Source organism: Dasypus novemcinctus, chromosome 5 (genome assembly GCF_030445035.2).
Source record: "Dasypus novemcinctus isolate mDasNov1 chromosome 5, mDasNov1.1.hap2, whole genome shotgun sequence".
Classification (NCBI taxonomy): domain Eukaryota; kingdom Metazoa; phylum Chordata; class Mammalia; order Cingulata; family Dasypodidae; genus Dasypus; species Dasypus novemcinctus.
Window position 1 is genome coordinate 13,614,475 of NC_080677.1, and position 19,204 is coordinate 13,633,678.

General features: G+C 40.5%; 1 long non-coding RNA gene across 1 annotated transcript; it reads left to right on the plus strand.

Moving 5' to 3' along the window:
* The first annotated feature begins 3,072 nt into the window (after positions 1-3,072).
* LOC131278457 (uncharacterized) lies at positions 3,073-18,644 on the plus strand. The gene is made up of 13 exons (XR_009185749.2): positions 3,073-3,222; positions 3,406-3,490; positions 8,817-8,960; positions 10,288-10,309; positions 11,794-12,214; positions 12,302-12,412; positions 13,075-13,146; positions 13,311-13,415; positions 14,314-14,457; positions 15,292-15,367; positions 16,514-16,569; positions 16,658-16,748; positions 18,548-18,644. It is a non-coding gene; the product is annotated as an uncharacterized lncRNA (long non-coding RNA).
* The last annotated feature ends 560 nt before the right edge of the window (positions 18,645-19,204 follow it).

Here is a 19,204-nt window from a genome sequence, read left to right on the forward strand (position 1 = left end):
CAGTCAAGGGACTTAAAAGGAAAAGTGATGTCAGCATGCAGAGAGAGAATTCCCTTCAGACAGCCAGTGTGTGTTCTGGGGAATTCAACAAGGACCTTCATCTGAGCCCCTGACTTGCAGCCTGCCCCACAGAATTTGGACTTGTGCACCCCCACTGTTCCATGAGACAGTTTTATAAAATCTCATTCTATTTACAGATAACTCCTGTCAGTTCTATTTCCCTAGAGAACCCTGACCACAGTCCAGAGAAATAGCTGGACTTGGACACCAGAGGCTCCCAGTATGGGAGGAAGCCATGCCTGGCTTGACACTGATCACTTAAAATGCAAAAACAAAGAACATATTTCTTTAGTGTCTGGAAAAAAGAAAAAATATAAGGAAGGGAGGGAGTGGGGGAGGGAAAGAAATAATTCCCGGTGTAAAAAACCTAAACAGCCATCAGAAGTCAGATGGGTAAAGGAAGCACTGACTGAAGAAGAGCCTAGAGTCAATCTGATGAATAAACCTTCAAATCTTGAGTGTGTGTGTGGGCGGGGGGGGGGCATTTAGTATATTTATTTTATTGTTATCATTGTTTAATCTCAAAGGGGGAAATGGTAAAAACTGTGCTATCTGTATCCTGGAGGGAAAAAACCTTAAGATGCTAATGATTTAAAACCTTTAAATTGAACTTGTATCTGAATTCTGAATCAGGACTTCTGGCAAATACTCACGCCAGCACTATCTATCTGAAATCCTCTGACAGGACAGACCAATGATTCTCAAGGATGACTGCATTATTATCACCTGGGGATTTTAAGAAATCCCAATGCCCAAATTAAATGAGAATCTCTGTGATTGGAACCCAGGCATCAGTATCCTTTCTTATCTCTCCTGGGGGTTTCATTTTCAGCCAATTGGAGAATCACTGATTTAGACTGAGCAAAACCCCTAAGTCGGATACATATCGAATGAGACACATTTTCTCTCCCAGTCTATGCTCAGCCCCTATTCTTTAAATGCCTACCAACAGCAAATGGCTGGGTATCAGTTGTCATTTGTCTGGTACACTGTGTTGTTTACTTGGCCTACATATATCAATTGTCCACTTTGAGTGAGCAGGAGACTTACTCTGGCAGAATCTAAGATTTCATATATAATTTTGAAAAATGGTGTTTAAAATTCTCAAAAATTAATTCTAATAGGTTAGTTGCTTTATCCATTAAATTGAAAGTTTTCCCTGTTTTTATTCCCTTTTGGAATCTGGTGCTCAACTGATTGGCAAAATTCTCATTGTTCCTTTTCCTAAAATATAGTTTGCATTATAACTGGACACGCCTGTAAAAAAAAAAAAAGACCAAGACACCAGCAGATACTCTAGTACAGTTTCCCCAGGATCAACACTCAGAAAGACTGCCTTAGCTTTGTATGTGCAGAAGGAAAGAGCAGCCTGTACCAGTCACCTCCAGGGGACTTCCAAGGAAACTGTTTCTCTTTTGCTCCATTCTCTGAGCTGTCAGAGGACAGAGAGGCTCCCACACTCAGTGGGCAGCAGACAGAGTTGAAAGACTTTCCTATCATTGGAACAGTATGATGGCTCCTCATTTCAAAAGATGCTTTTCAAAGCAATCCTGTGCTTCGTTTTATGGTTTCTTTATATTTACAGCAAGAGATAATGGTTTTGCATATCCAGTAGTGATAGAAAGTTTCCTGTTTACATTAAATTTACTTAACTGTAAAAAGTGATGAGACTTTAAACAATAAGCTTTAAGCTGCTATGGCCTTGACTGAGTCTGGGAAACAAGGTGTGCAATCTCACAGATAAACAGCCCAGGGGGCTGAGCTCAGGACAGGGCCCAAGAAGAATAGGTGGTAGTGGGATCTGTTGTAGACAGCGGGATCCCTGGGACCCTGTCTACCTGCTCCACCTGGACCACCTCTCACCCTGGTACTACCAAGAAATCTGGGTATTGTCCAGTAATCCCCCCAGGAGGAAAACTGATGAATTTAGTGAAAGTGCAAAAGTTCCTTGTAGATCTGAGAGAGATCAAGCATGAGTCAGCTTGGATGTTTGAGCCATTTGCACTCATAACTTAAAGTCCCGATTATCAGGTAGTAGGGTGACATGGTTAAATGACACATCCACAGCTATTTATCCTTTTAGGTTATAGGGAATGATTTCAAGATCACAAAATCTTTCCAACCCAAATGGAATTTCCAGGCCAGAAAGAGATGTATTTTAATGCCATGTTTTCATTATTATTTTCTTTCAGTTGAACTATATTCTCTTTTCTATTGTAATTTATTCTACTCATTTTATTAAGAAGGGTAATTCTCAGGGAGCAGATGTAGCTCAGTGGATGAGCACTGTTTCCCATGTATGAGGTCCCAGGTTCAATCCCTAGTGCTGCCTGAAAAGGAAAAAAAGAGTTATTCTCGATTTCCAAACATATGGGGGTCTCTTGTTAGTATTTTCTCATTAATTTCTAGCATAATTACAATTATAATCAGAAAACATGCTCTGATTTCATTTCTCTGTTAAAATATATTGAAAGTTGCTTTTATTGCCAGAATAGGGTTACATTTTGTAAATGTACCATATGTGCTTGAAAATACTGTTTCTTTAACAGTTGTTAAGTATAATGGTCTCTATTATGTCTGTAATATTTCGATGGCTTCTTATACAAATCTGATCTTTTCTCATTTCTTGCCTGTTTCTGTCAAGTGCTGGGAGAAGGGCGTGAAAACTCCCCACTCTGCTTGTCTTTTTGTTTCCCCTTACAGTTCTGCAATCTGAGGGAATCCCTGGGATTTCAGGAAAGAAGGGAGGGACCTAGAATGGAGGAAAAAGGGGTGGAGGTGGGCGAGCTGGATTGGTAAGGTCTAGATATCAGAAGCGAAGCTTCCACAGAAGACCTGTCAGTTGGTTGGGAAGGCTCGTGACGGAGGATCCGTTAGGGGGAGGGGGCGTTCTAGGTGTGAGGTCGCGCGGGGTCCACTGTGATGGCCAGGAGCGAAGGCAGGGGATTGGTTGAGGGAGGGTCTAAAGCGCCCAGGTTGCCAAGGCAGCCACCAAACCTGAGTAGGGACCGAGGAAGACAGAGCCTCGTCCTCCTGCTCCCGCTGCTCCTGCGAGTCCACTCCCTTGCGTCTGTGGCCCCGCGTCCTGCTGTCCTGCTGGTTTACCGACCCCTCAACCTACTGACCTGTCTCTGAACCGTCCTCCCATCTCTCCCCAGCGCAGTCAGCTCCCCTCCTCCCCTCCCTTCTCCCCATCCCCTCCCTCATCTCTCCCTACCCCCATCCCTCCCCCTCTTAGTAACCCAAGCGCCCCCTCCCTCCCAGCTCACACCCTCACCCGTATCCTTGGCCCCACCTCCATCCTCACCCCCGATTCTCACCCCGCCTCCTCCCGGCACCTTCCAGCACTCCAGGGGACCTGGACATGGAGGCGCCTTGGCTGCTTTTCTGGCTCCTCCTGCTGGGGTGTCCCGGTTCCCCAGCCTCGAGTGTGAGTACACGCTGCCCATGCCGTGCTGTCCTCCTTTTCCCTGGGCTGTTTCTTGCTGTGATATTAAGAACCACTTTTTCTTAGGGTCTGTGAGGGGCCACCGCCCTCTCTGAGGACCCAGGACCTCAGGGTTTTCTTTTTTCTTTGTAAAAAAATTTTAGGAGGTACTGGGGACTGAACCCGGGACCTGGTCCATGTGAAGCAGGTGCTCACCATTGAGCTGAACTCGCTCCACTTGCAAACCATTTCAGAGCTCTTGGTAAATGGATACATTGTTCATAAACCTCAGGGGTTTCTTCACCAGCCTGCCTGGACTTTGGCCGCTGCTGTCCATGCGGAACTCTGGGGCTTGCCGGCTCTGCTTGTCCCCTACACAGAAAAGACTGAAATGGTGGAAACCTGAAAATAGTTAACTTTATATTTTCAAAAAGTAAAGAACTGTACACATACTGAGAGCTATTAAATGGTAGGCTTTAAAGGGGGAAATTGTATGATATGTGAATTATCTCAATGACGTTTTATTAAAAAGTAAGGGCCTTTTGGTTAATAGGCATCATGGGCATCGCTGTTGCTAAGCAGGGTCCTACTCTAGGCTCTGCACTTTTGGAGTCCATCCCATGTACACTTCATTTTCCCTGTATGTATTTATTCATATTTATGAAAGCTTGGCAGCCATGGGAGTGATAATTCGTACTCACTGGTGTTATTACTAGTCTTTAAAAAAAGCAAAATGCCAGTCGCAATCTGTGCATTCCAGTTTCTTCCTTGGCTTTAGCACTTTCGGGGCATCCCTTTCTTTCTGCTCCTGGAGATCGCCCCCCTTCACAGAAGCCCTGAGAAGCCCGTGAGACCTGGAAATCCATGCTGCATCCTGCTGGGATGTTTCCGATGAGAGGATCCCCTGAGGGACATGGCCAGGAGGCAGAGGATTGCTGCCCTTTCCTTTGTTAGAGGTGTCTTGTGGACTCCTGCTTTACTCAAAACAGATACGGTCCTTGATGTCCTTATGATTGTCCCAGCATAGGCTGGTCTAACTGTGAACACTTTCACTTTCACTCTCATTAGAAAAAAAACCAAAAACCAAAAAACAAGTCCCCCAAAAAGAGACGGAGAGAGAGAGACTCAAGACACCCCATAGCAATCAGTAGATTTGTTTGATCTACAGGTGCCAGATTTGCAGAGAGGGCTCTGGGAAGGTCCACTGGTCAGACATACCCATTACATGGAGACAAAATCACCCCAGCTGAATTCCTCCATGCCAGGAGGGCCCATTCTCTTTCTTTTGAGTCTACTACAGGGGTTCATTTCTTGATAATCTTTATTCTGGAATTCCACCCCCCCCCCATACCTTGGCTGTATTTGTCATAGAACATTTAAGTTAGGTTGTCTTCTGCTTCAGCTTTGAGCTTTTGTGGAGGAATTAACCATTACTCTCTTGCATAGCCCACTTCCACCCTTGCTCATGGCCATGTCCTCCCTTACCATCCTAGGGATGGTACTAAAGTGAAATCTTACCATCCCTCTTTTGCAAAGGAGAGTCTTAGGACCAGCCAGAGGGATACTTTGCACCCAGAGTTTGTTTCAGGGGAGCTTTGCTGGCCTTTCTCATGAGGCAGTTATGTTTGTTGCCCTTGCTTGCAGCAATTTGTTTACATGGCTTTGCCTCCCCTCGAAAGTCACATCTATGTAAGGGAAGAGGCTGTGCCTGGCCCATCGACCTCTTTCCAGAGAATACCTACAGGGAAGTGACAGTCATTTACATCCATTCTGAGAATCACTAAGGCAGAATTTGCTCTGTAGAGGCAATATTCTACCTGCTTTAAAAATCAAAGAATGGTACAGAAAAGTAAACTCAAAGCATCACATGGGTGGTGGGACATACAGATTGCTTCCTGTGTTGAAGGCAAATGATTCTATAAAATTACTTGTGAGATTATAAGAACTTTGACACCACCCTATATATAACTGGAGAGTTGATATCACCCATGTCTTAGTGCCAAAGATTAAATAAAAATATCTTCCTTTCTTCATATATTTCTGAATTCTTTCTCTTTTCTCCTTTCTCTCATTCAGATTTTCCTCAGAAGGGAAAGTGTACTTTCCCTCAGGGTCCCAATTCATTGCCAAGCCTTGTACTTTAGGAAATTTAAAATTCTCTCCATTTGGCTTTCCATGTGGTTGTTTCTGAGTTTTAGATTTCATCGTGCAGGACTTTTTGATTATTTAAGGTTTCTGACACTGTCGGACCATAGCTTTGAGTGGTTCTTTCTGATCAGGCTAGCCAGTGTTACACTTCTGATACCAGAGTCCAGATGTAATGAGAATGCCCTGACTGGGGAGGCTTTGCCAGTTAGGGACAAGTTGGCCTTTGTTCTTTCTGTGCATTTGTTGCCCATCTTTAACGATTGCCCTTAGAGCTATAGCGCCTCCAGACGGTGGCTGTTTAGAGATAGCGTAAGTTTCCCCAGAACACATACTTTACCTCCCTCAGCTGTGAGGGCTGAAGATAAAAGGGCCATAGAGCTCAGAGGCTATTTTCTAGACAGGTTTGAATGTGCGGGAAACTGAAACTTGGTGTGTGGATTAGTATGAATTAGGTTGCAAATGTATTTTCTTCTAAAACACTTCTAAAATCTAGTTTTTATAAAAATGATATCTTTGCTTTTTGTGTGTAGTGACCATACTTGCCAGAAATTTTGCATTCCTTTTGCATCATAATTTTTATGGTAATGACTGATTGGTTTAGATGCAATACTATGCAATATGAAGGTGAAATCTGGGTAGTGCCTATTTGAAATTGTCTTTAGAACTAGCTACAATTCTCATAGTTTTAATTGATATGCAAGATTCCTCTACTAGCAAATGTATGAACTACAAAAATCTGACATTACATGCCCTGATTTAGAGAGAAAATGAATGTAGAAAGAATTCTTTAGTGGTTTTTGAAACGTGGGCTTAACAGTATTCTGTTCTAAATTTTTATTGGAATAGTAGTATTTGTATAATATAATAGCAGTTTCCTATCTCTCTGTTATGTCCATACTGTAATCATATGTATATTTCTCTCATTTATATCTTTAATATAGAAATTTGATTGCTACTTTGTTGCATTCATTTATGCAGGTTCAATATATTTTTGGAAATATGATAAGGAATTTAATGCAGGTAATTAATGAATATACAAAAGAAAACCTATTCTTCCCATTCAATGTAAGTTTCAATTTTCTATCAATTGTAAATTGGCTTTTAAATTGATCATTTAAATTGTGAACTATTTACAAAATGTTTGCAGTTTTTTGCCAGGAAATAAAAAACTAAGTTTACCTATCGGGTTATTTTTCTAAACCTTGGTTGAGTCATATGATGTACAATAAACAGCACCTATATAACGTATATAAGCAGTTGATTTTAACATATGTATACAACCATGAGTCTATCACTATGATCAAGATAGTAATCATATCCAACAAGTCCAGAAGTTTCCTCATGCTCCTTTGTAATCCATCTTTCCATCCCCTCTCTCCATTGCTACCACCTTCCCTCAACAACTGATCTGCAGTTTATAGACTTTATGTAACAGAATCCTATAGGATGTATATTTTTTTATCTGGATTCTTTAAAACAACATTATCATTTTGAGATTTATGAATTTTGTTTTGTGTATTAATAGTTTGTTCACTTTCATTGCCAAATAGAATTCTTTGTATGGATATTCTACAATTTATCTTTTACCTTGGAAAGAGACCTGTTATTAGTTTTAACCATTTGGTCATGGCCATTACAACATAAAGTTGTACCTCTGTGAGATATACTTGTCTTTTGCGACTCAATGCTGAATTGGATGGGGGAAAAATCCTAATGGGATGGTGTATAAAAGAGTTCAAACACCTAGGCCTTTAATAAATATTTGGATTCTCATTCAAAAGAGCAATCACTGATATGTGCTCTTTTGGTTTTGCAAATTACCCACAACATCTTTTGAAGCATTTCAATGAGATAGCAACTTTAAGTCATTAGCATTCAACTAAACTCAATTTATCACATCTTTCCATTCATCCATCCACCTACCAATCCTCCATCCATCCCTCTATCCATTAGTCCCTCTATCCATCCATCAATCCATCTTATTTTGGTACATGTTGAAGTAAATTGCTGACATAAATAAACTTCCTTCCTAGATATATCAGTATGTGTGAAACTAATTAGAGCTCAGTATTTGTTTACAGATTTTTCTTTAATGTAAAGTTTCCACAGAATGAAATAGAAAAATCTTAAGTGAACATGCACTGAGCTTTGACAAAATATATATGACAAATATCCCTGTTTGTTTAAAGCTCTGTCTTCAAGGAAACATTTAGAGTTAGTATCAAGTTGTTTTTTTAAAGCATACTATTAAATTCTGAGTTATCTATCTAGACCACTGATCAGGAGCACTGTCAACTTCTCTTCATTCACATCGGAGTGCCATAGAATTAAAATCAAGAAGCTTAGAGAATTCTCACATTATTCATGTCATCATCATTATCACCACTTACATTTTATTTAAACCCTAAAAGTTGACTTTCTGAGTAAAGCTATCTATTGTTTTTTTATAAAATGAATTGCCTCATGCTGATCAAAATTAACTCATCCAAGAGAAAAGTGTGATTCAAAGGGACTTCAGCCCAGCTTTAGACACAGGAATGGGTAGGGTCCATGGTGACCAGGAAATTGTTTTCAGATTTTTTAAAAAAGATTTATTTATTTATTTCTCTCCCTTCCCCCCACCCCAGTTGTCTGTTCTCTGTGTCTATTTGCTGCATCTTCTTCTTTGTCTGCTTCTGTTGTTGTCAGAGGCATGGGAATCTGTGTTTCTTTTTTGTTGCGTCATCTTGTTGTGTCAGCTCTCTGTGTGTGTGGCACCATTCTCGGGCAGGGTGCACTTTCTTTGGGCTGGGTGGCTCTCCTTATGGGGTGCACTCCTTGCACATGGGGCTACCCTATGCAGGGGACACACTTGCATGGCAGGGCACTCCTTGCGTGCATCAGCACTATGCATGGGCCAGCTTCACATGGGTCAAGGAGGCCTGGGGTTTGAATTGTGGACCCCCCATGTGGTAGACGGAGGCCCTAACCACTGAGCCAAGTCCACTTCCCAGGAAATTGTTTTCTGCTTAAGGATAGGCATGCACAATATCCAGCAACACTGCCAACCATGGGCAACACAAGGTGCCAACTCCCAGGCTTTCTTAGAGACCAGTTTAGGGTTTCTGTGCTTGATGCTTTGTGACTGCTATATGACAGATTTCCTTGAAGCTCCTTATGATTTCCAATGTTTATATTCCAGCTGATTGAATATCTGCCTGATGATTTCCATCTGCCTGATCATCTGCCTGATGATTTTTGTGGAATTGCTTGGAAACGTCTCATCATTGTTGCTTATTTGGGAATTGCTTCATTCACCATTTTCATTTGGAACTATGTGCTTGCTGTGAGTATATTAAAGTGCCTTCAGGAAATTCCATATTTTTTAAATTTGCTTTTAGATAACTAACATGAATGCATGTTTGAAATGGATGCTAACCTTGTACAATCCAATCTTTGAAATAAGGACTCAGTGGGCAAGACAACTGTATACTCTTGATGGAACACTTAATTTATAAATCCATTTTACCATAAAGTAGTACTTACTAATAGTAAACATTTTCTGAGCCCTTCATATAGTGCTAGTGGAATTGTAGGTTCACCTAAAAAGCAGTTTAATAATGTGTCTGAAGCCTTTAAAATGTTCATATCATTCTTATTCATTATAAATCTACATATGAGGCTCTACCCCAATGAAATTACCAAACATGCTTTCAGTGACCTTGGAGGAACATATTTGATCAAATGGTATTTATTACAATGAAAATGTGGCAACAGTATAGAAGAGTTAAATCAATGTACATCCTTATAGTGCTGCAGTGTTAGGCAGCTCTTAAAATTCTTATGTTCCAAAGGTATTTCAGGGCATGGACAGTGCTCTTGATCAAAGGTCGAGTGGAAAAAAGCAGAAAACAGGGATTTCTCTATAGTTTAGTTATTATAGTATGTACTTCCACACACACAGGGTTCTCATTTCTGGTTATGCTTGGGCATTTTCTCTGCTCCTCAACCACTCCACTTCTGATTTGTTGACCTGTGTTTAACACAGGACTTTCTTTGTTGGAATTGTTAATCAATTCAGTGAATAGTCGACTCTGAAAAAGATGTTTTAGATTCTGTATGCTGAATAAAAGAAACATATTTTAGTCTAAAGATTTTGCTTTTTCATTTGTTTTCTCAGGGACTTTTTAGCCATTCTGTGTTCTGGATTTCAAATGTCTATTGGATTTGGAAAAAAAATTGCAAATAAATAATAAAAATGTGCGCTATTTCCATGAGGGATGTTTTTGATGTGGGAAAGTTTGTGTGGGAGGGAGGGGCCATATGGGAATCCCTTATATTTTTTATGTAACATTTATGTAATCTAAACCTTCTTTAAAAATAAAAAAAATTAATTAAAAAAATTTAGGTAGATTGTGTTCTTTCAACATAGAATGTTAACAGATCAAGATAAGGCATTTACCTTAGTACTCCTTACTAGGAATGATTTATGAATTATCACTATTTAAACAAGATACTCTGTTTTTTTTTCAAATTTTAAATTCAGTGAATACACATTGAACTAAGTAAGTGATTGTTTTAATTTCATTGAATTATCTCATTGATCAGAAACTAAAAAATTTTATTAAGAATATTTTTTGACATCAAATTTAATTTTTTTTGTACTCTTCTAGGTAAAGCATCGAATATATCAAGGTACGATTTTAGACTGATATTGTCTTTGTAATATATCTTAAATACTGGTGTTGATATGGGTTCTAATTCAGCCAGAAGGATGTATGGTTACTTCTGATGTCTTGTTGACTTCTTACCTCTCAAAATCTTACTATTCCTGGGCTGTCAGCCTGGATGCCAGAGAGGATGGAGGTTCCACCAATGGAGATAGGTGATAAGGAGGAAAAGCTTTAGGAAGCTGTTGATGAGAAGAGTCTGGAGCCTGCAGGGAGGAGTTTGGCATGACCTGGCTGTGGGAGCAAAGTGAGATGAGCAAGACATTGACTGTGCCTGTCAACCGGTTAAAGCTCAGAGGTATCCAGACCTTGCTAGGCAGAGATGTGTCATCATAGAGGTGTAAACCAGTAGCTATGGGGTTTGAGAAGGGCCACTGATTGCCAGAGAGAATGAACAGAGTGGACAGATGTAAAATGGAGATGATGAAATCTGTCTGTGCTTTGTCGATGGTGAGGCTTGAGTGGAGCTCTCTGTAGGGCAGGACAGCTGCATGGCCCATCACAGGCCCTCAAATGCTGCTGTTTATTACAGGGATGACAACATTTGGGTGGTGAGAAGCATGGCCTCAGGGCACCAGAGCACTCAGTTTAGGCAAATAGAAGAAAAGTGCTCCTTGGGGTCAGATGAGAGAACTAAATGCCAATTGGAGGAGTCTGGTTTCCTGGACCCTGTTTGAGGTGCATATAAATGGTGTTACCCATGAGGTAGATGTTTGTTGTTTACCTGTGTGGTGGGAGATAACATTCTCATCTTGGAAGTGAAAAATCTTGTGACTTTTAGATATTGGAAGTTGTCCAAGGTCCTCCATAGACTACATGGTAAAGTCAAGTTTCAACCAGGTACATCTGATTCCCAAGCCAATGCTCTCCAGACCACCCCATGCTGGTGGTCATGACATGGGTTCTGTTGGGTTGCAGGACAACCCAGGATGCTTCTGAGTAGGTCTAGCAGGTGATGTTTCAGAAGGAATTCTAAGAAATTATAGTGGTGTTTTTCTAAGTGAGAGGAGTCATGAGGTTTTCCTCTATAAAGGCATTGCAGTGACATACTAATTTATCTTGATAATTAGGGGACAGAGATGTAAGTGGACAGGATGCTCAATTTCTCTCTCTCTCTCTCTTCTCTGGCAATGGTATACCTATTTGAAGAGCCCCCATTTTTTAAGAAGGGTGCTTAGTGAAGGGAGAGGTGTTAATCTAAGATAATTTACTGTTTCACAATCTTTGAAAAAAATTTAAATAGTAATTTCATTGAGATAGGATTCTTTACATATTTTAAAGTAAACTTATATATCATTCACTAAAAATTACTTTTTTTTGGCATGACTTTAATACTAAGAAGTTTTTGCTCATAGTGCCAAATAATGTGCCTTTTCTGTGAATGTATTGGGTCATTCAATTTTATAGGATTTTCCTAATAATTTCAGAGATTGTTTTTATCTCTTTTAGCCAATGTACAGCAAGTGATGTTGACAATAAGTGCATGGAGGAAAACACTAAAATTCTAGAAAAAATATCCAGTTGGGAAAAAAAGGTAAAATTTACCTTTTCATTTTCTTTTCTTATGGCTTTACCTTGAATTCTCCCACCTTCTTGTCATTCAGGTTTTTTCTTCTTCCATGTTCCAGTTCTACTTCATCATGTTCTATAAACTTCAAATGCAAAGCAGCATCATGAGTACAGAGTAATGCTTTCTTTATGTCTGTGAGGAGTCACCCACTTAGAGACATGTTTTGCAAATCCTATCATTAATATTTTTGAATTCTGAATCTTTTATTGTGTATCTGTACAGATTAACAAATCGAAGGAATGGATTCAAGAAAGGAAAAGGAACAATGATAGTCTGTCTAATCGAATAAATAAACTTAAGGTAAAAATCCCTTTTTTCTTGATTAGTTTCTAAAAGCAAGTAAAAGGAGTGAGTAATAATTACTGATCTTGATATGCTGTCTTCAAGGTTAACATCAAAACCCTGGAAGAAAAAAATGAAAAGCTGACTGACATCCTTGAGCAGACACAATCATGCTTATAGAAAGAGAGACTTCAGAATGCCAAGAATCAGGACTTCGTAAGAGTTTTAGGACTCAATGTTACTATCAGTTGGCTTTTGAGTCTCTGTTCATGGGATGTCCCCTATTTTCCCATGCTGTTACCAAAGGTGAGAGGAGTTCTGCAAGCTGAACCTTCCTCTGAAGATTGAACTGGAATATTCCTAAGTATTTTGGTATTTTACGACCTAAGAAGTATAGATTTTCACAACCATGGGTAATTTTCTCATCATTTGGCATGCTGTCCATGACAAGTAGAGCTGAGAGCCTGAGAGAGATGCCCTAGAATTTAATGCCAATTTGAAGGTTCTCATCCCTCTTAATGTAGAACAGAGACTTTTCAAAGTGATAGTTTGTTTTTTCGCCTTTAAGAAAAAGCTTTCATTAGAGCTGTTTCACTTAAAAGATTCCCCACTCTCTTTCTGTTCACCTTGTCATCCACTAGTCTCTCCCACCCTCTCTTTAGAAGGTTGTAGAGGTCATTGATTATTTATGCCTTCCAGGATTTTCTTCATTTCTCATTTCTGTGCTTGAGTTTTCTCCTAGGGTTTAAACTGGATTGACTGATTTTACTTGAGCTATAGGTGTAGCTCAAGAGATATGTCTTATGATGTTCTTTTGAGTATATGGCCTGTTGTTTCTATTGAAATCAGAATATGTTTTGTTTCTATCCTACATGCAGATTTCAGAAAATGAAAAAATTATAGCCAGCTTGAAAGACTCTATTTCAAAGACTGCTGCAGATATGGCTGAGGTATGGTTGCCTAGGCTTCCTTCAGGATGCACTGTGTACCTTAGTTTTGTTGAGGAACAAATATTTCATGTCTTAGACAATTAAAATTATGTGATGTCTAGTGGGAATTGTGTAAGTCATTTTGTTCTTGAGAATTAATGTGTTAATGTGAATATTTTGCTTAGGTCAAAAATGCCCTTCTTGAAGCTGGCATTACTCTGGTGAAAGCTAAGACAGAAGAGGAGAAGGCAAAGAAGGAAAATGCTGAGACGAAGGCCCAAGAGGAGCAGGTAAAGAAAAGTCACTTCTAGAGACTAGGCAATGAGACATCCCAAAACCCTACCTTCTTGACTATCCTTTCTCGAATCTGCTTGAAAGTCAGGGCAGGGGAGTGCAGGGTTCTCTTCTTATTGGCGAAGGTTGAAATGTGTCCCCAGGGCCATGGTGTGTGTGCACATTCCTTGTCTCTGCTTAATTTTTTGTGACCATCAGGAGGTTTATGCTTTGTCCTACCACACACCAACCAAATTCTAACCCAAGTCACCCATGGAGTGATGGCAGCAGATTCAACTTGAGTAGGTCTTTGATGATCCTCACCAGGGCAATTACTGCCCCACTGACCAGGGGAGGTTCCATCCTGTGGTTCCAAACCTGGGAGACACTGAGCCAGGTCCTCCCATCCACACTGGAAGTGAGACGTGTGAATTGCCTGCTTGTGGACTGTTTTTATATGGTGTGAAAGTGCTTTCTGCAAGATATTCTCAACTCTCACTGGATCAACTTCCTTGACAGCTATTTCTGGTACTCCAAACACTCAATTCTGGCCTAACTCCAGCATTAAAGTTTTGATACTTTGCCTCCTACTTTTAATCAAGGCCATGGTTAGAGTTAGAAAGACTAATCAATGAGGGGTACTGGCATCCTCCTTCCCTACCTCAGTCATGTGGCCCCAAAATCCTGACTTATCGAATGCTTTTTTTTTAGGTACTGGGGATGGGGATTAAACCTGGGGTCTCATATGTGGGAAGCTGGTGCTCAACCATTGAGCCACATTGGCTTCCCTGAGTTCTATTTTTTGATAGCTTGTTTTTGTTTTTAGGAGGCACTGGGACCGCCCATGTGGGAAGCAGGTGCTCAACAGCTTGAGCCCACATCTGCTCCCTCTAATGCATTCTTTTTTGTTTTCAGTCACAGCAAGAATTTGAATGCCAGATAAGAGAGCAGTCTGAATTTCAGGAACAAATCAAAGACTTAGAAAACACAGAAAGATTTTGAAGAAGCTTTGTGTGAAACAGATAATAATATTGTCATAAGTTCACCACGTTAATAAAGGTGGAAATTTGCTTAACTAAAATTTTTTTTATTGACTTTGTAATAATATTACATTAAAAATATATATGTGAGGTCCCATTCAGCCCCACCCCCACCCCCCCTCTCCCCCCCCAACAACACTCGTTCCCATCATCATGACACATCCACTGGACCTGGCAAGTACATCCCCTGGTACCTCTGCACCCCATAGTCAATTGTCCACATCACGGCCCACACTCTCCTCCATTCCATCCAGTGGGCCCTGTGAGGATCCACAATGACCGGTGATTACCTCTGAAGCACCATCCAGGGCAGCTCCATGTCCCAAAGACGCCTCCACCTCTCATCTCTTCCTGCCTTTCCCCATACCCATCGTCCACCATGTCCACTTTTCCCAATCCAATGCCACCTCTTCTATGTGGACATTGGATTGTTTGTGTCCATTGCACCTCTATGTCAAGAGGAGGCTCAGATTCCACATGGATGCTGGATGCAATCCTCCCATTTTCAGTTGTAATCACTCTAGGCTCCATGGTGTGGTGGTTGTCCTTCTTCAACTCCATCTTAGCTGAGTGTGGTAAGTCCAATAGATCAGATTGTAGGTGCTGGAGTCTGTTGAGGCTCAGGACCTGGCTATCACATTGTCAGTCCAGAGATTCAAATCCCCTAAATATATCTTAAACCCCAACATTAACTGCACCTCCAGCACATTAGCATGAAAGTCTTATGAAGGGAGATCCCATCTGAGTCCAGATTCATCACACATAAACACCATTTCCAAAGAGGGGCCATCTGCCCTGGTAGTGCTTAACTAAAATTGAGAGGCTTTTTCTGACTGTCTTTTTCTTTTCCCAGGCTTTGACTGATAGCACTTCTCAACTGAATTGTGTCTCTGAAAGTATATCTGAGGACATGAGTGGAGAACGGGCAGGTAAGATCAACCTCAGTGGGGCCAGACCACTTTCCCCTTATTTAAGTATTCAAATGCCCTTTTGAACCACTTGCATCTCCTCTCAAGTACTGGCATGTGGGCTCCCAGCCCTGGACTTGTGTCCATGTGTGTGTGTATGTCTAGCTAGGTGGGTGCTGGGCATGGCAGAGCAGGGGCACACAAAGAACACTCACATGTCATTTCCCTGAATTGTACCCTTGAAGTAGGTGAACTGTATTGCATGGGGAGGATATCCTAATTACAGTATTACTTTAAGGAAAACACTGAGATACCACTTCACACCCAGGATGTCTATGATTTAAATGACAGACAATGACAAGTGTGGCCAGGATGGGGAGAAGTTCTGATCCCTGTACATCAAGATTGGAAATGTACAATAATGCAGCCCCTTGGAAAAAACAGTATCGCAGTCACTCAAAAAGTGAAACAGCTTTACCTTATGACCCAGATGTTTCACTTCTACTTTATATTCAAGACATACAGAAATGTATGTCCATGCTTAAACTTGCCCTCAAATATTCATAGCTCCATTATTTATAGGAGCCAAAAAATGGAAACAAACTAAATGACCATGATCAATAGATAAAATATGGTGTATCATAACAATGGAATGTTATTTAGCAATAAAAAATGAAGTACAGATACATGCTACAATATGGATAAACTTTGAAAACTATTTTTCAAGCTAAAGACAACACACATATGATTCTGTTTATATGAAATGTCCAGAATAAGCAAATCCATAGAGAAAGAAATTAGATTAGTAGTTGCCAGGGATTAGGAGTCCGAGGTTTGGGCTAAGTGGGGAGTGACTATTAGTATGTACAGGTTTTCCTTTGGGACTGATGGAAATGTTCTGGAATTGGATAGTGGTAAGGACTGCACAACTTTTTTATTTTATGAATAGACTAGAATCCACTGAAAGGTTACTTTAAAAGGGTAAATTTGGTGTGTATTACCTAAATATAAAAAGTCAATTACTCTTAATTCTGCTAATAATTGTGGTTTTCTCTGAATGTTTGAACCTAATGAAGTGTTTACTTCCTTGCAAAACTTTAGAATCAAGAAAAGGTAAAGTTAACAAGCAAAGGATTACAAAGCAACTTAACTCTTCTGTTTGTTTAGGTGACATCAACCCAAGAATGAAAATTGAAATGCACCAGATGATAGATGACTCCCAGGTATAACTCTTTTCATAGTTTCCTATGTGCTGCCTGGGAGTTCTTATTATCCCTCACTTTTAACTGTATTTCTCTTTGGAATTTGCAGGCAAAAATTTCCGTATCAGCAGCTGAGGATGCTCTGAAACCTTTTAAATTTCAGCTGAGTGACTTGATGCCCGCTGTCTGTAAACTGCAGGGTAAGTTGCTTGTTGGAAAGAAATCCCCATTTGAGGAAATGATTTTGCCCTAGAAAAGTAAAGCGTGGCTTCTTGCTGTGGTGGTGTACTTCCTTCTGCCCATCAACCAAGCTCTCAGGCCTACATGCTCACACAGACTGGACAAAGGTGTTCTACTTTACAGAATACAAAAAGAAATTGGAAGATGATTGTTCATTACTGAGGGCTGCAAAAGCTGCAAAAGAAGAAGAATGTAAAAGCCTAAAGCTGCAAGTAGCGATTTTTGATGAAATCTTTGAGAAGCAAAGGATGGCCGCTGAAGAGTAAGATGTTCCTTGTCATGGTTAGGATAATGCTGTGGGAATGAACGTGTGGGCCCAAGCAGATACTTGTAATATTTTAGAATAGTTCCCAGAACGTTTGTCACTTTCATTCACTACAGAGTTAGCTCTGTTTTTACTGCCTTGATTTCCACAATCTGTACTTTTCTTTGCATTCTAAATGGTTGTCAGAGATAGGGCAGAAGGGGTACTGTTACCACCAGTTACTGCTGCTCAGCTGCTTCTGTCTTTTTAATGATCCTTTTCCTTTGTTCTCCAGCACTTCCTTTATCCTCGCTTTCTCTTTTACCAAGTTACTGGATTCAGTCTTCTCTTCCATTTATTCTATTAGCTCTTGCAAATCTTGAGTATTTTGTAGGGCATGTGTTTCAGTAGAATAAAATCTTCGATGGAATCTTTAGCTATCAAAAGTGTCATTTGTTTTGGGTATAAAATAAGGCTAATATTCCAACCAAATGCTGTAGAGTGGTTTGGCGAGGAGTATACTCTTGGAGAGTTAGACTTGAGTAAGCCATTACTCTTCATAAATGTGCCTCTCCCATTTAGAATTAGGTTACATTAAAAAATATACAAAAAACAAAACAAAAAAATTTAAAAAAAAGCATGTGCAGTGCATTTTGTGTTCTTCCTCTATAAAAAGAGATTTCTCTGAAAATGGACTTTCTGTGGTGATTGTCATTTGTGACTGCCCTTGTACTTTATTCTCCAAGTATGTGGTACTCTGAGAAGATCTGTTTTTTTGAGCAAATACAATTTAGTTGTTTTTCATTGTTAAAGCCACTACTCTCTTCTGCCATCAAAGCCTGAAACCACATCACTCACTATTTCCACTATTTCCTCTATTTGCTTCATTCTGTGCTCACCAGGCATTGAGGTTCACACTTCATTGTCTGATCTTCTTTAGAGAAAATTTCTCATTTCAGTTCTTGTTTTTTAAAGAATGAATTTCTCCCTACAGTGGCCCTATGGTTCCATAAATATCTATTGTTTTCTTCCTGACAGGGATTCAGCAATTCCAACATCCATTCAGCCCCCTGTTTGCTTCCCTAGTCTCCCTCCAAAGCCCCCTCCCTAGCTCTGGCTTGGATCCCCTTTCCTGCCCCAGTCTCCTAACTACTCTCCTTAATTCAAGTTCCTGCCCCTCTGTGCCCATCGCAATATCTTACCTATCCTTGCTAGAGCTACTGGGGTGGACTTTCTAGACTATGCATCATTCATGTTGTTCCAGGCTCAGTCTATAGAGAACAGGCCACTCCCTGCAGGGCCAATGCAGCCCCCTGCACAGGGCAGAGTCCTTCCCTTCCATGGGTCTCTGGTCGCCTCTCCCAGTTCCTTCCCTGCAGCCCCCTCCCAAGCACACCCCCTGCACCCCTCTGTGCAGCTGCCTCAGGTCCCAGAAGCCTCTCTACCTCTGTGTGGACTCAACAGCAAAAACCTCATGGGTGACTGGATGTGGTGTGTATTTCTGTGCCATCTTAGGATGCTCCAACTGAAGGCTCATGAGCAGCAAGAAAGGCAGGCACGGCTGTCAGAGGGAGAGGAGAAAGCGAACATGGCTGCAAAGGAAGTCCAGAACTACAAGTGAGTTCCCCCATCAAACACCATGAGTTATGAAAAACCCTGAGGGAAGTTTTTGTTTTAGTCCTTTTGTACACCATTTAAAGAAAAGTAGCACAGAACCAGAAAGAAATGGTCAGAATACCTAGAAAATTCACACAAGGGGCAAAAAAACTTACAAATGAAGGAAAGTATGATGTTTTCAAAAATTTCCCAATCCTTCTTGTTTATCAGAATGTGCAGAAACTTGGCTCATGCTAACGTTTCTGGGGATGGTGTAAATGATGGAACTCCTTAGGAAAGTAGTTTGGTGTAGGATGAGTCACAATACCGAAACATGATTGTGCCATTTGAGAGCTCCAGTTGTTGCAGCCTGGGCAATGTGCTAAGGACATAAGTAAAGGAAGAATCAAGCTATGATGAAAGATGTTCTTTAGCAGGAATAATCAGGGAAATCCTGAGACTGGCTAAGAACATTAAAGCACATCACTCAGAACTTCCAAGGCTGTAAAGAATAAGCGAGGGAACTATGGAGCAATGCTTTTATCCTGTTGTGTCCTTCTAATCATGTGCCATGAG